Source organism: Homarus americanus, unplaced genomic scaffold, assembly GCF_018991925.1.
Source record: "Homarus americanus isolate GMGI-L3 unplaced genomic scaffold, GMGI_Hamer_2.0 scaffold22250, whole genome shotgun sequence".
Taxonomy (NCBI): domain Eukaryota; kingdom Metazoa; phylum Arthropoda; class Malacostraca; order Decapoda; family Nephropidae; genus Homarus; species Homarus americanus.
In genome coordinates, this window is record NW_024741189.1 from 10,025,062 (window position 1) to 10,036,991 (window position 11,930).

Consider the following 11,930-nt stretch of genomic DNA (forward strand, 5'->3'; position numbering starts at 1 on the left):
ACACTACCATGACGCCAACCGTGACGCCAACTGCCACTACAAAGCATATCAATCCTGACTCGATTCAACAGCTTATATACATGAGATGCTTAGGGTACAGGTGTGTACTATGGGAGCATTGGCAACCCTGAGCCCTCACCGCCTGTTTGTAAACTTTGTGGCCAACCCGACTCACACCCTCTCTCACTACATCCTCCCACTTGCCCTATGACCTCCTCCTATAGGTCCCCAGCCACATTAACACCTCTTCCTCCCAGACCAGATATCCCTCCTCCTAGTAAATAGGCTCCGGCATTTGACCTTATTAGGACCTGCCACACTCTTTGCCATAAATGATAAATGTACCGAACTTTCCCACACACCATCATTCTCTACTTATGTAACTTGGACAAAACCTATGACCAGGCTTTACGCCCACGTATCGAATCATAAAGGCAAGTATGAACTACATTTCCCTGTTACGCCAACGCTTCATGCCTACCTTGCACAGATGGGCAAGTACCATTGAACCAGCTCCTCGGGCAAATTTAATCTGAGTGTAAGAATTCCAGCAATGTAAATTATATTCTGGTCCAGTAATTTGTATAAATTTTATGAGCTAAAACAAATATCTTCAGTTAATAAAAAACTATTCTTCACTTACATTATCTGTCAATCAAAAATACCCCAACTTGCCTCCTTCCAACCGCTGCCAGATGGTAGGTCGGTCTCAACCCTCCCCCACCTTCCCTCCCTACCAGAGAAATGTTGGGTGAAACAAATTTTAACTTTTAGTAACAAATAATACCTCAGACTAAAGTTAGGATAATATAATTGACATTGCTGGATTCCTGGTAAGACAGGAACATTTTGAATAGAAATGTCATATATTTTGCACAAAAGATAACATATTTACTCAGAGTAAACATTAGATCTAAAATTTGTATGTCTAATGCAAAATCTATGATGTTTATATTCAAAATGATCATCAAATTGTAAGAATTCCAGCAATGTAAATTATATTCTGGGGGTAATTTGTATGAATTTTATGAGCTAAAAAAAAAATTATACTACACGATATGGGTAGATGAACCGATGGAAAGTGAAAGTTCGGTTCTGGCGAGGCACCGCTTATATGAGAAATCGCTAAGTGAAAAACCGTAAGTAATACTGTGTGTATATATGTATGTATATATATATATATATATATATATATATATATATATATATATATATATATATATATATATATATATATATATATATATATATATATATATATATATATATATATATATATATATATATATATATATATATATATATATATTAATAATATTATATATATATATATATATATATATATATATTATTTATTTTTAATAATAATAATATAATAATATATATATATATATATATATATATATTAATATATATATATATATATATATATATTTTTTTTTTTTCACACTATTTTAGAATCGCAGTCATGTACTGAATATTCTATGTAAAAAATAAATTTTAAATGAATTATTTCTAGTGTGGTCAACTTCTACACAAAGACAGGCTATAAATAGCCGGCTTATCTCCCCTCCCTCCATCCTCCTCTGTTCTCAGAGAGGTCTTGGTAAATAACTTTTGTTTGTTTATTTTCATTGTTTGTCTAATTTATCATGTTGTATCAAAGTAATATTACTAAAAGTTTTAGGCAGCTACCAAACAGGGAGATTCTACTGCCTGGGAAGATATTAGAAGCACAATGTACAGAATTGTCTAATGGTAGACTCATCTCCATACGCATCACTAAAATTGTGACCAAGTCTTAGGTTGCTGATTTATCTTTCTGTCTCATTTATACACAATGCAGAGTTTCAATTGTTTCTCTTCCTTTGACAACACAACATACATACAATATGATGTTTCACCTATGATCTTTTTTTCCATTTATTTATGGTTGGTTATTTAAAATAATGCCAATTCACTTCAATTATTGGCATCAAATTTTACCGCTGGTGTGTGTACACTAGTGACTCACTTAAGCGCCAGTTATTTAACTGGAACTAATGTTGGTGTGAGTAAAATATTTCCATTTACTTGAAATAGATTTGGATTTATTTGTTTATTTATTTATTTATAATATACTGTAATACATTAAACACACTGCAAGTATTTTCTTTAATTTATATACTTGTTTCGAAAAAGGAGGCTACCATTATACCTGGTAGGTGAAGTTGACCAGACATTTATGGTGATCATTATGACCAAAGTCCTAATCCAGAATTCATGATGTGACTTCTGTTCATCATTCTCATCCTAAATTTACCACTGTCGGTAGTTTCAAGAATTAACGCAGTCATTTACTGAATATTCTTTGTAAAAAAAAATTTAAATTAATTATTTATAGGAGATAAGTATTATGATCAGTAAATATACAGATATGCATTACTGACCACCTCCGTCACAAGGATGGCAAAAATAGCCACAGGCGTCACAGTCTAGGTCACTTTCCCTTTCTTGTCACTGGCAAATGGGAATGGGGTGATGATAGCAGCTGTGTTTATTACCGGGTATATTGTTCTTTTACGGTATGTTAGACTGGTTTATAATACATTTTATTATTTTAATATTCCGTAATCTTCATTTTAATCCAGCTTCCCAAACGAAAGTTTCAGTATAAAATAATTAGTGGTAGGACCTTGTGAGTGCTTTTACCATTTTTCCATCACTCAGTCTTGACACGCTAAACCGCAATATTTAAGAGGTAAGAATTTATCTCTGGTGCTTAAGACGACCCCTCAAATTTTGGGCTGATTTTTTTTTTTTCCCAAATTCGCCTTTGTAGGCCGAGATATATGGTATTTATTTTGAGAATATGGAAATGTAATATTTGCTGAATGACGACGATTCCAGTGGAAAGTGACGAAAGCAATGACTCGCTTTTGTTCAAAAGATGTTACCGTATCGCTTAATGGTTTACAGTTAAAAACTGTTGTATTACAATAATATTCTATCCTAATTCATGTGATGCAACAGTTTTTTTATGAAAACCATTCAAGCGATACGGTAACATCTTTTGAACGAAAGAAAGCCCAAGTCATCGTTACTACTTTCCACTGTAATACGACGCTATTTCACAAAAATATTATATTCGTGAATGTAGTATATGAAGCAGTATGAATATAATATCATTGTAATATAACAGTATTTTAACCGAAAACTATTAAAAAACGAGTAACATCTCTTGAACATTGGAAGGTTAGGTAAAGTCTTTTGTTTTCGCTATGTATTTTATCCTATTTTACATTGAAATACATCACGCTTTCAGCAAAACTACTATTTATTTCGAGAATATATTCATTCAGGCACAGTTTAGTAAAATATACATGTGCTGTAACATTTTTAATCGAAAACGATTCGAAAAACACGACTGAGCTGACCGAGGAGGATCTACAGGAGTTAGTAGACTCCAGGCGAAGAGGAAGCGAAAGGAAAGAGGATGAGGAAGATCACCAAGAAATAACGTTGGAGAAGTTGGGGAGATGACCAGAATATTGAGGCACTGAAAAACCTGGCCTATAGTATGGACCCTCCATGGTGCGGTCCTGGAAATCTATGCGAGGGATGGATGACGCTGCCTCCGCATAAAAACATCATGGAAGAAATGAAAGAAGAGACGACAACTCCCCATCACCATGTTCTTTGATCACCGAAGGAGAGATTTAACACCATCAATCACTGGGGCAGTGAGGAAGCAGCTGAATCCACCGTTGCCCCACTTCACCACCCATGGAATTGGAGTGACGATGAGCCAGATGACCCCGCTTCTTTTTTTTTTAATAGCTTTTTTGCCATGTTTATTGTTGTAAAATACAGCACAGTACAGTTCAGTACTGTACATAGGAAGTGGAGGTGCAGTTACTAACAAAACATTTGTGTTCATTGTCGGCAGTAGTGACGGGAGGAGGCAGAGGTGGAGGAGGCAGAGGAGGTAGAGGAGGCAGAGGAAGTGGAGGAGGTAGAGGAGGGGAGCGGAGGGAGCGAGTTGGGAGAGTGGTGACCTGGACGCGGGGAGCAGGGACGAGTGGAGATGCCAGCCAGTACATTATGGGTGTATTAATTGTTTTCATAGCTATTTTTGCATTTTAATATTAAATAATGTACATTACGCTTCAACAAAACTACCATTTATTTCCGAGAACATGGAAATGTAATATTTTTGCTGAAATGATGTACGACATACAGTGGAAAGTGGATAAAATTGTGACGAAAGCAATGGCTTTCATTCTTTCGCTCAAAAGATGTTACTGTAACGCCGAATGTTTTCAGTTGTGGGATTACAGTTGTACCCCACTTAACGCGGTCAATAAAACCAGGAGGGTACCGTTAAATGAAAACCGCTTAAGGAACAACAGAACATATGGGATTAATTCCAAGAGAAACCGCCCGACCCCCAAACTCCACTTTTGGACGACACATAACTATGTTGCAGTAAAATAACATCTTAATTTTATGATGGTACATGCACACAATTAATACTTAAGAGAAATAGAGAAATACAGTCGCAAGTTAATGTCCATTCAAATAATGGACTCAACTCCTCTTCTCACACTACACTGCTGGCTCTTCCTCTCTGAGAGAAATTTTTGGGGAAAACCACTAAATTTAATAAATAATACCAAACTAAAGTTAGATAATACAATTGACATTGCTGATTCCTTGTAAGACCAGAAATTTTTGAATATAAATCTCATATATTTTGCACAAAAGATAACATATTTACCAGAGGAAACATTTTATCTAAAATTTGTATGTCTAATGCAAAATATATGATGTTTATTCAAAAATGATCACCAAATTGAAGAATTTCAGCAATGTAAATTATATTCTGGCCGGTAATTTGTAGAATTTTATGAGCTAAACAAATACCGTGATATACCGCGGTATAGCAGCACGAGTTCTTAAGACCAAATTTTGGGGGCAAAAGTTGGGGTCGCACCTCTATAATGGGTAATAGTCATGGTTGAAAAATATTTCACCAGTAACTACCAGCAAACAATGGAAACGACGCACCAATCTAATCACCGGCTGTGAGACGGGTAATAGTTGCTAGCAGATTTCTTACACATCATAGCAAGCCCAAGCAGCTAAATGCATGGTATGGCGAGTATGGTATGGTATGCACAGGAGTATGTAAATCATAAAGTATCTTATTTTTAAAAGTTTATTTTATTTATACATAAATTTTGTTAATTAAATTTGAAACATCAATAAGGATGTGAGTCAGGCTCATTCCGGCTAATATTGAAGCTGCTTGTAATTTTCCTTTTAAAATTTTAAGTTACCGAAAGTATTTTTCCCCAAATCGCTTTACAATACTGTAGGTAAAACAGTATACTATTGTGCAAACCCCACAAGAAAAAAAATTAACAGTCGAGACACCAAAAAAAAAAAAAAAAAATGCTGTCTGACTTAAGTAAACACTGTTGGTAGGGTCAGGTGGTTCTAACAGTATCCTGCTGGTGTCCGTAATCAAATTCTGCAACAATATCTAACCTCAATTACTGTAGTTTATCTGATGTAGGCAATATGAAGTAAAAAAATAATTTTGAAGAAGTGTGAGAAATTGGAAGAGAATAAACAAGAAAGATAAAGGCTATTTTTGGGTAGGGCTGAGGAGAGAGTACCAGGCTGTTTGGTCTTTTTTGGCGGAGAGTCACGAAATATCCCTGCATTTCAGTATTTGTTTGTGTCTTCAGGCTTTTAAAAATGAATACTTGTAAATTAAAAGTACGTGTAACATTGTATTATATAAAAACTTGTCAGTATTTCTGGAAAATAAGAAGTAAGAAAATAAGAATACACCGTAAACACACTTAACGTAGACGCTAAAATTAAAAGCTGCTTTAAGAAGGGCCGATGCAAACACAAAGCTCTCCACGACTCAGGGTTTCTGCCGTATTGAAGCTAGACGGTTCACGTGTTTTTCTAATCGCTTTCAGTTAAAAAATCTTTACATCACAAGTGAATTAGGATAGAATATTATTGTAATATAACAGTTTATCTAAAACTATCTACAGTTACGTCTTTTGAATTTAAAGAGCGTAGTCATTAGCTTTTGTTTTATTCACTTTCATTTTATAATATATGCATGTTATTTTCAGCAAAAATATTACATTTCCATATTTCGTAGCAAATAGTAGTTTTGCTGGAAATGTAATGGTTTCAATGTAAATTAGATAACCATATGCAGAAAAACAAAAAGCTTCACCTAACCTGATGTTCAAAGATATAGCTCGCATTTTTAATAGTTTTCGTTAAAATACTGTTATATTAGTGATTTCTATTCATACTGTGGTTGATATATCTTCACGGAAATGTAATATTTTTGCTGAAATGACATACGTATTACAGTGGAAAGTGATAAAATTGTGATGAAAAACAATGACTTTCGCTTTGTTTTCGTTCAAAGATGTTACCGCAATCACTTTCGCTGAATGGTTTAGTTAAAAAACTGTTGTATTAGTATTACAATAATATCCTAATTGACTTGAATAAAGATATGATAACAGCTTCTGAATATTTTCATTAAAATCCATCAAAAATCATTTTCCTTGTCATCGTCTTCAACACCAAAATGCTTTCTCCCAGTCCTCCTTGAACAGGGCTAGAGGGTACACGTGTTTTTCGAATCGTTTTCAGTTAAAAACTATTACATCACACGTATATTTTTACCTAAACTGCGCCTGAATGAATATATTCCCGGAAATAATAGTAGTTTTAGCGAAACGTGATGTATTTCAATGTAAAATAGGATAAAATATATGTCGAAAACAAAAAGACTTTTACCTAAGCTTCCGATGTTCTTTGAGATGTTATCTTGCTCTTTTAATCGTTTTCGGGTTAAAATTTAAGAGGCCACAATGATATGCCCTATCTGTTTCGTGCTTGATATAATACATTCACGGAAATGTAATATTTTTTGCTGAAATGACGTACGATACAGTGGAAAGTGGATAAAATCGTGACGAAAACAATGACTTTGGCTTGTTTCCTGCTCAAAAAGATGTTACCGTAATCACTTTTCGCGAATGGTTTAGTTAAAAACCGTTGTATTACAATAATATTCTCCCAATTGACTTGGAATAAATACTTTTGAATGGAAATATACAATATTTTGTTGAAACCAAGGGCTTGCGTAAAGTGTCGTAATAATAAATGGTAAAATGTTTATAGGACGTAGTGTTTCTCTGAAGGTTTTATGTTCCTTTACCCTCAAAAAACTTGGGCCTAATCTATAAACGAGGAATATCATAAATTGAACGATTTCTTGGTCATAAAAACTGGCCCACTCAATATACCTAAGGGGGGTTAGACGAGTATATACTGTATCTTCAGTTAATAAAAAAAAAATATTTCAAGATTAATTATCTGTCAATCAAAGTACCCCACCTTGCCTCTTCCAAATCAACAAGGGGTCAGTCCAACCTCAATTTCACCAATCCTCCCTTCAAGAAAAGGTTGGGTGAAAAAACTAAATTTTAACATTTTGTATTAAATAATACCTCAGATTAAAGTTAGGATAATATAATTGACATTGCTGGATTCCTTGTAAGACCAGGAATATTTTGAATATAAATGTCATATATTTTGCACACAAGAGAACATATTTACTCAGAGTAAACATTTTATCTAAAATTTGTATGTCTAATGCAAAATCTATGATGTTTATATTCAAAATGATCATCACATTATAAGAATTCCGGCAATGTAAATTATATTCTGGCCGGGTAATTTGTATGAATTTTATGAGCTAAAACAAATATCTTCAGTTAATAAAAAAATAATAATATTCTTCACAGGGTAACAGATGGTGATCCCTCCCCACCCCAGCGTCCCAGGAGATGTGGGAAAAGCCAGAATATTTAGCTTTTTGAAAGTAATAAATAATACCTCAAACTAAAGTTAGGATAATATAATTGACATTGCTGGATTCCTTGTAAGACCAGGAATATTTTGAATATAAATGTCATATATTTTGCACAAAAGATAACATATTTACTCAGAGTAAACATTTTATCTAAAATTTGTATGTCTAATGCAAAATATATGATGTTTATATTCAAAATGATCACCAAATTGTAAGAATTCCAGCAATGTAAATTATATTCTGACCGGGTAATTTGTATGAATTTTATGAGCTAAAACAGGCAGTCTGGCAGGGTGGCGGGTGGGGCAAATCTAAAAATAGCGTCTCGAGCCGGACACTCACCGCGTATATGTGGAAAAAACCCGTGTTAAGTGAAAGTTCAGCTCTGGCGAGGCACCGCGTATACGGTAAAACGCGCTAAGTGAAACCGCGTTAGGCGGGGTAATACTGTATAAGGCTAATTATAGGATAGAATATTATTGTAATACAGTACGAGTACAACAGTTTTTTAACTGAAAACCATTCGAAAAGCGATTACGGTAAAACCTTTTGAATAACGAAAGAAAGCGAAAGTCATTGTTTTCGTCTTTCCACTGTAATATGTACAGTAAAAGTCCAAAAATCCGGACCACCCGAGAATCCGGACTTTTCGAAAACTCAACTTTTTAAATTTAGCGGGCTTTTGTGGGTTATGTGAATGAATGGAGTTGCTTTAAAAAATTAATTACATAATTCTAATAATAAAAGTAATTGTAAATTATAGGTAGCTAATTTTGTTAGTTTTGTAATTAGCTTGAACTGAAATGTAAAATTTGAGGCACTAAAAATCTTTTGTGTGCATGCGTGAATGCCACAGCTGCACAGCGACAACAAACAACCACACGATCGCCACTTTAAAACAAGCAATCAAACTGTGACAACGTATGTAATTTTGAGTCCTACTCTTTCCATGTACAGAGTACAAGCCCATAATAATGGCCCCTAAAGTAGATAAACTTCGTTGTGTGAAGAGAAAGAAGAACACATTGAAATTGAGTGACAAACTTGAAATAATTAAGAAACTAGAATGTAATGTGAGCAATGCTGTTCTAATGGAAACATACAACATTGGAAAGTCCACAATTTATGATATAAAAAAGGCAAAGAAAAAAATTCTAGAATTCACAGCTTCTTCTGAGCCTTACATTAAAATTGCTGAAAGAAAAAGTTTACATTGGCCCAAATTAGAAAATCTTTGCACGAATGGTTTTTGTTAAAACGATCAGAAGGTATGGCAATTTCTGGGCCGATGCTTATTGCCAAAGCAAAGTCTTTTAAGGAGCAAATGAACATTGAATCAGAGTGCGCATTTAGTGATGGATGGCTTAGGAATTTCAAGACTCGTCATGGTATTAGACAGTTTGTTTACATTTTTGTTTAGTGTTGACTTTATTTTTCTTTAAAACTGCTCGTTTTGATAAATGAAGCATGCTTTATTTGCTAATGAATAAACTATCAAAATGTACCTGTTCATCTCTTCTTTATTCCTCCTTAAATTTTAATTTTAAAAGTACTGCCTGAGAATCCGGAAAATCCGAAAATCCGGACCGACCCAATCCCCAAGCAGTCCAGATTTTTGGACTTCTACTGTACGTCATTCCAGCAAAAATATTATATTTCCATATTTATTTCTGAGAATACCTACATTCATTCAGTCACAGTTAAGGTAAAATATACTTGTAATGTAATATTTTAATGAAAATACGGTATCGTAGTTTTCTTTTGTTTCAAATTTAATTAACAAAGATTGATGTTTCAAATGTAATGAACAAAATTGTATGTACAGTATCTATAAATAAACTTTAATAAATGAATACTTTGTCTTACATCGTCCTGTGCTACCATACCATGCATTTGGCTACTTTGGGCTTGCTATGATGACGCAAGAGGTCTGCCCAGGCAACTGTACCGACACTCACAGCTGGTGGTGCGTTGGTGCGTCGTTTCCAGTGTTTACTGGTAGTTACTGGTAAATATTTTTCAACTTAACGAAACTATTACCCGTTTAGAGGTCGACCCCCAATTTTTTGCCAAATAATTTGGTCTTAAAAACTTGAACTACACACAGGTATATACGGTAAATAAGGACATGGGGGGACCAGGTTTTTTTTGGGGGGGGGGGGGCAGCACATATACGGGGATTTTTAACATCCACGGGTATCTCTATTCGTGGCAGCGTATGTTAAAGACGGGCTATTATATGTATATACAGGCTGTAAATATAACAAAGTCTAGGACTGCTTTTAATATCCTGGTGGTCCAGCGGTTAGCGTTCCCCGGTCACAGTCATAGGCTTGTGGGCCGTGGGTTCGAATCCTGGCGGGTTGAGGTGTTGATTGTATGTAGAAGTCCGCGTGCTTTATTGGCCTAATGAAATATATATGGATCCTCGTGTTTCGAAGCCGGATTTGGTAAAACGTTACTCTGACCACCTACGTGATACGGGTGGTCCCCATTAGAGGTTCTGGCATATAAGCTAGATTGGGCTGGAAACTTTATGTAAAATATAATGAGTCTAGGACTTTTAGTATCCTGGTGGTCAAAAGTTAGCGTTCTGGTCACAGTCATAAACATGGGCGTGGGTTGAATCTGTGGTTGAGGTGTTATTGTATGAAGTCTCGCGTGCTTTGTTGAGCTAATGGGAAATATGTATATATATATATATATATATATATATATATATATATATATATATATATATATATATATATATATATATATATATATATATATATATATATATATATATATATATATATATATATAAATATATATATAATGTATATCTCTCTACAATATAATAATTTAGAAATTTTAGGAGTGTTTCTGACTTTATGCATTTTTGGCTTTACTTTGTATATACTTTTCTGTGAGCTGGAACCAATTACCCAATATCCCATTGAAACAATGGTTTCGGTTAACGAATGACCCTCTGGAATGAATTAAGTTCGTTAACCGAGGGACCACATTATATACAGTATTGCATACCTCAATATTTTGTTCCAATTTAGATACTTGTTCCAGGCAACTGCTCAGCTGTTGTTGTACATGTGTCAACTGACCATTGTCTGAGTGACAACTTTCTGAAATAATAAAAAAATATATATGGATGATTCTTAACCCATAAACTGTGGCTACAGTAAGGGGAAACCTGGCTACCACTGTACAGTACAGTACAGTACACTACTGTCCTGTACTGTACTTAAACAAGAAAAACAAACTTGTAAAACATAGTACAGTATATTCTTACAAAATTAAAGATATGAAGCAAAAGCATAAAAAATCAAAAGATAAATCTCTTACCTTCCTTTATTTTGTTGTGATGGAGTGTTTAAAGTGAATATGTGGAGGGGGCAGGTGGTGGTGGTGGGAGCCAGTGGGTGGTGGTGGGGGCTTGGCAGGTGGTGAGTGGGGGAGGATTCAGTGGTGGTGGTAGGGAAGGGACCCAGTAGGTGGTGATGGAGGAGGAGGGACCCCACAATGGGTGGTGGGAGGAGGGACCCAGTGAGTGATGGTGGTGGGAGGAGCCAGTGGAGGTGATGGTGGTGGGAGGAGCCAGGTGTGGTGATGGTGAGAGGGCGACCCAGTGAAGGTGAGTGTGTGGGAGGAGGACCCAGTAGGTGGTGGTGGGGAGGAGGAGGACCCAGTGGGTGGAGTAGTGATGGGGAGGAGGGACCCAGTAGGTGGTGGTGGGGAGGAGGACCCAGTAGGTGGTGATGGGGAGGAGGACCCAGTAGGTGGTGGTGGTGGGGAGGAGGACCCAGTAGGTGATGGTGAGTGTAGATATATGAGACGAATATGGCTGTAATATGTAACTCTGTACTATTTACCATTATTGATTCAGGTCTCTGTATTATATGTTTTATAATCATACTCCCTCTTGTCACTGAGTGTTAGTTCAGGCTTTGGGCACATGCGCACTGTACGCGCAGAGAGATACCCAGAGAGATTCCAAGACAGGACGCTGTTTACCCGTCTTAACTCC

General features: G+C 35.4%; 1 protein-coding gene across 1 annotated transcript in view; it reads right to left on the reverse strand.

Annotated features, from left to right (window-relative positions):
• Window positions 1-11,024, reverse strand: part of LOC121875702 — an 86,876-nt gene extending 75,852 nt beyond the window's left edge. Inside the window, exon 1 of the mRNA XM_042380339.1 lies at window positions 10,934-11,024. The gene's annotated coding sequence lies outside the window, so the exon portion shown is untranslated. The remainder of the gene's footprint in view (window positions 1-10,933) is intronic.
• Window positions 11,025-11,930: the final 906 nt, after the last annotated feature.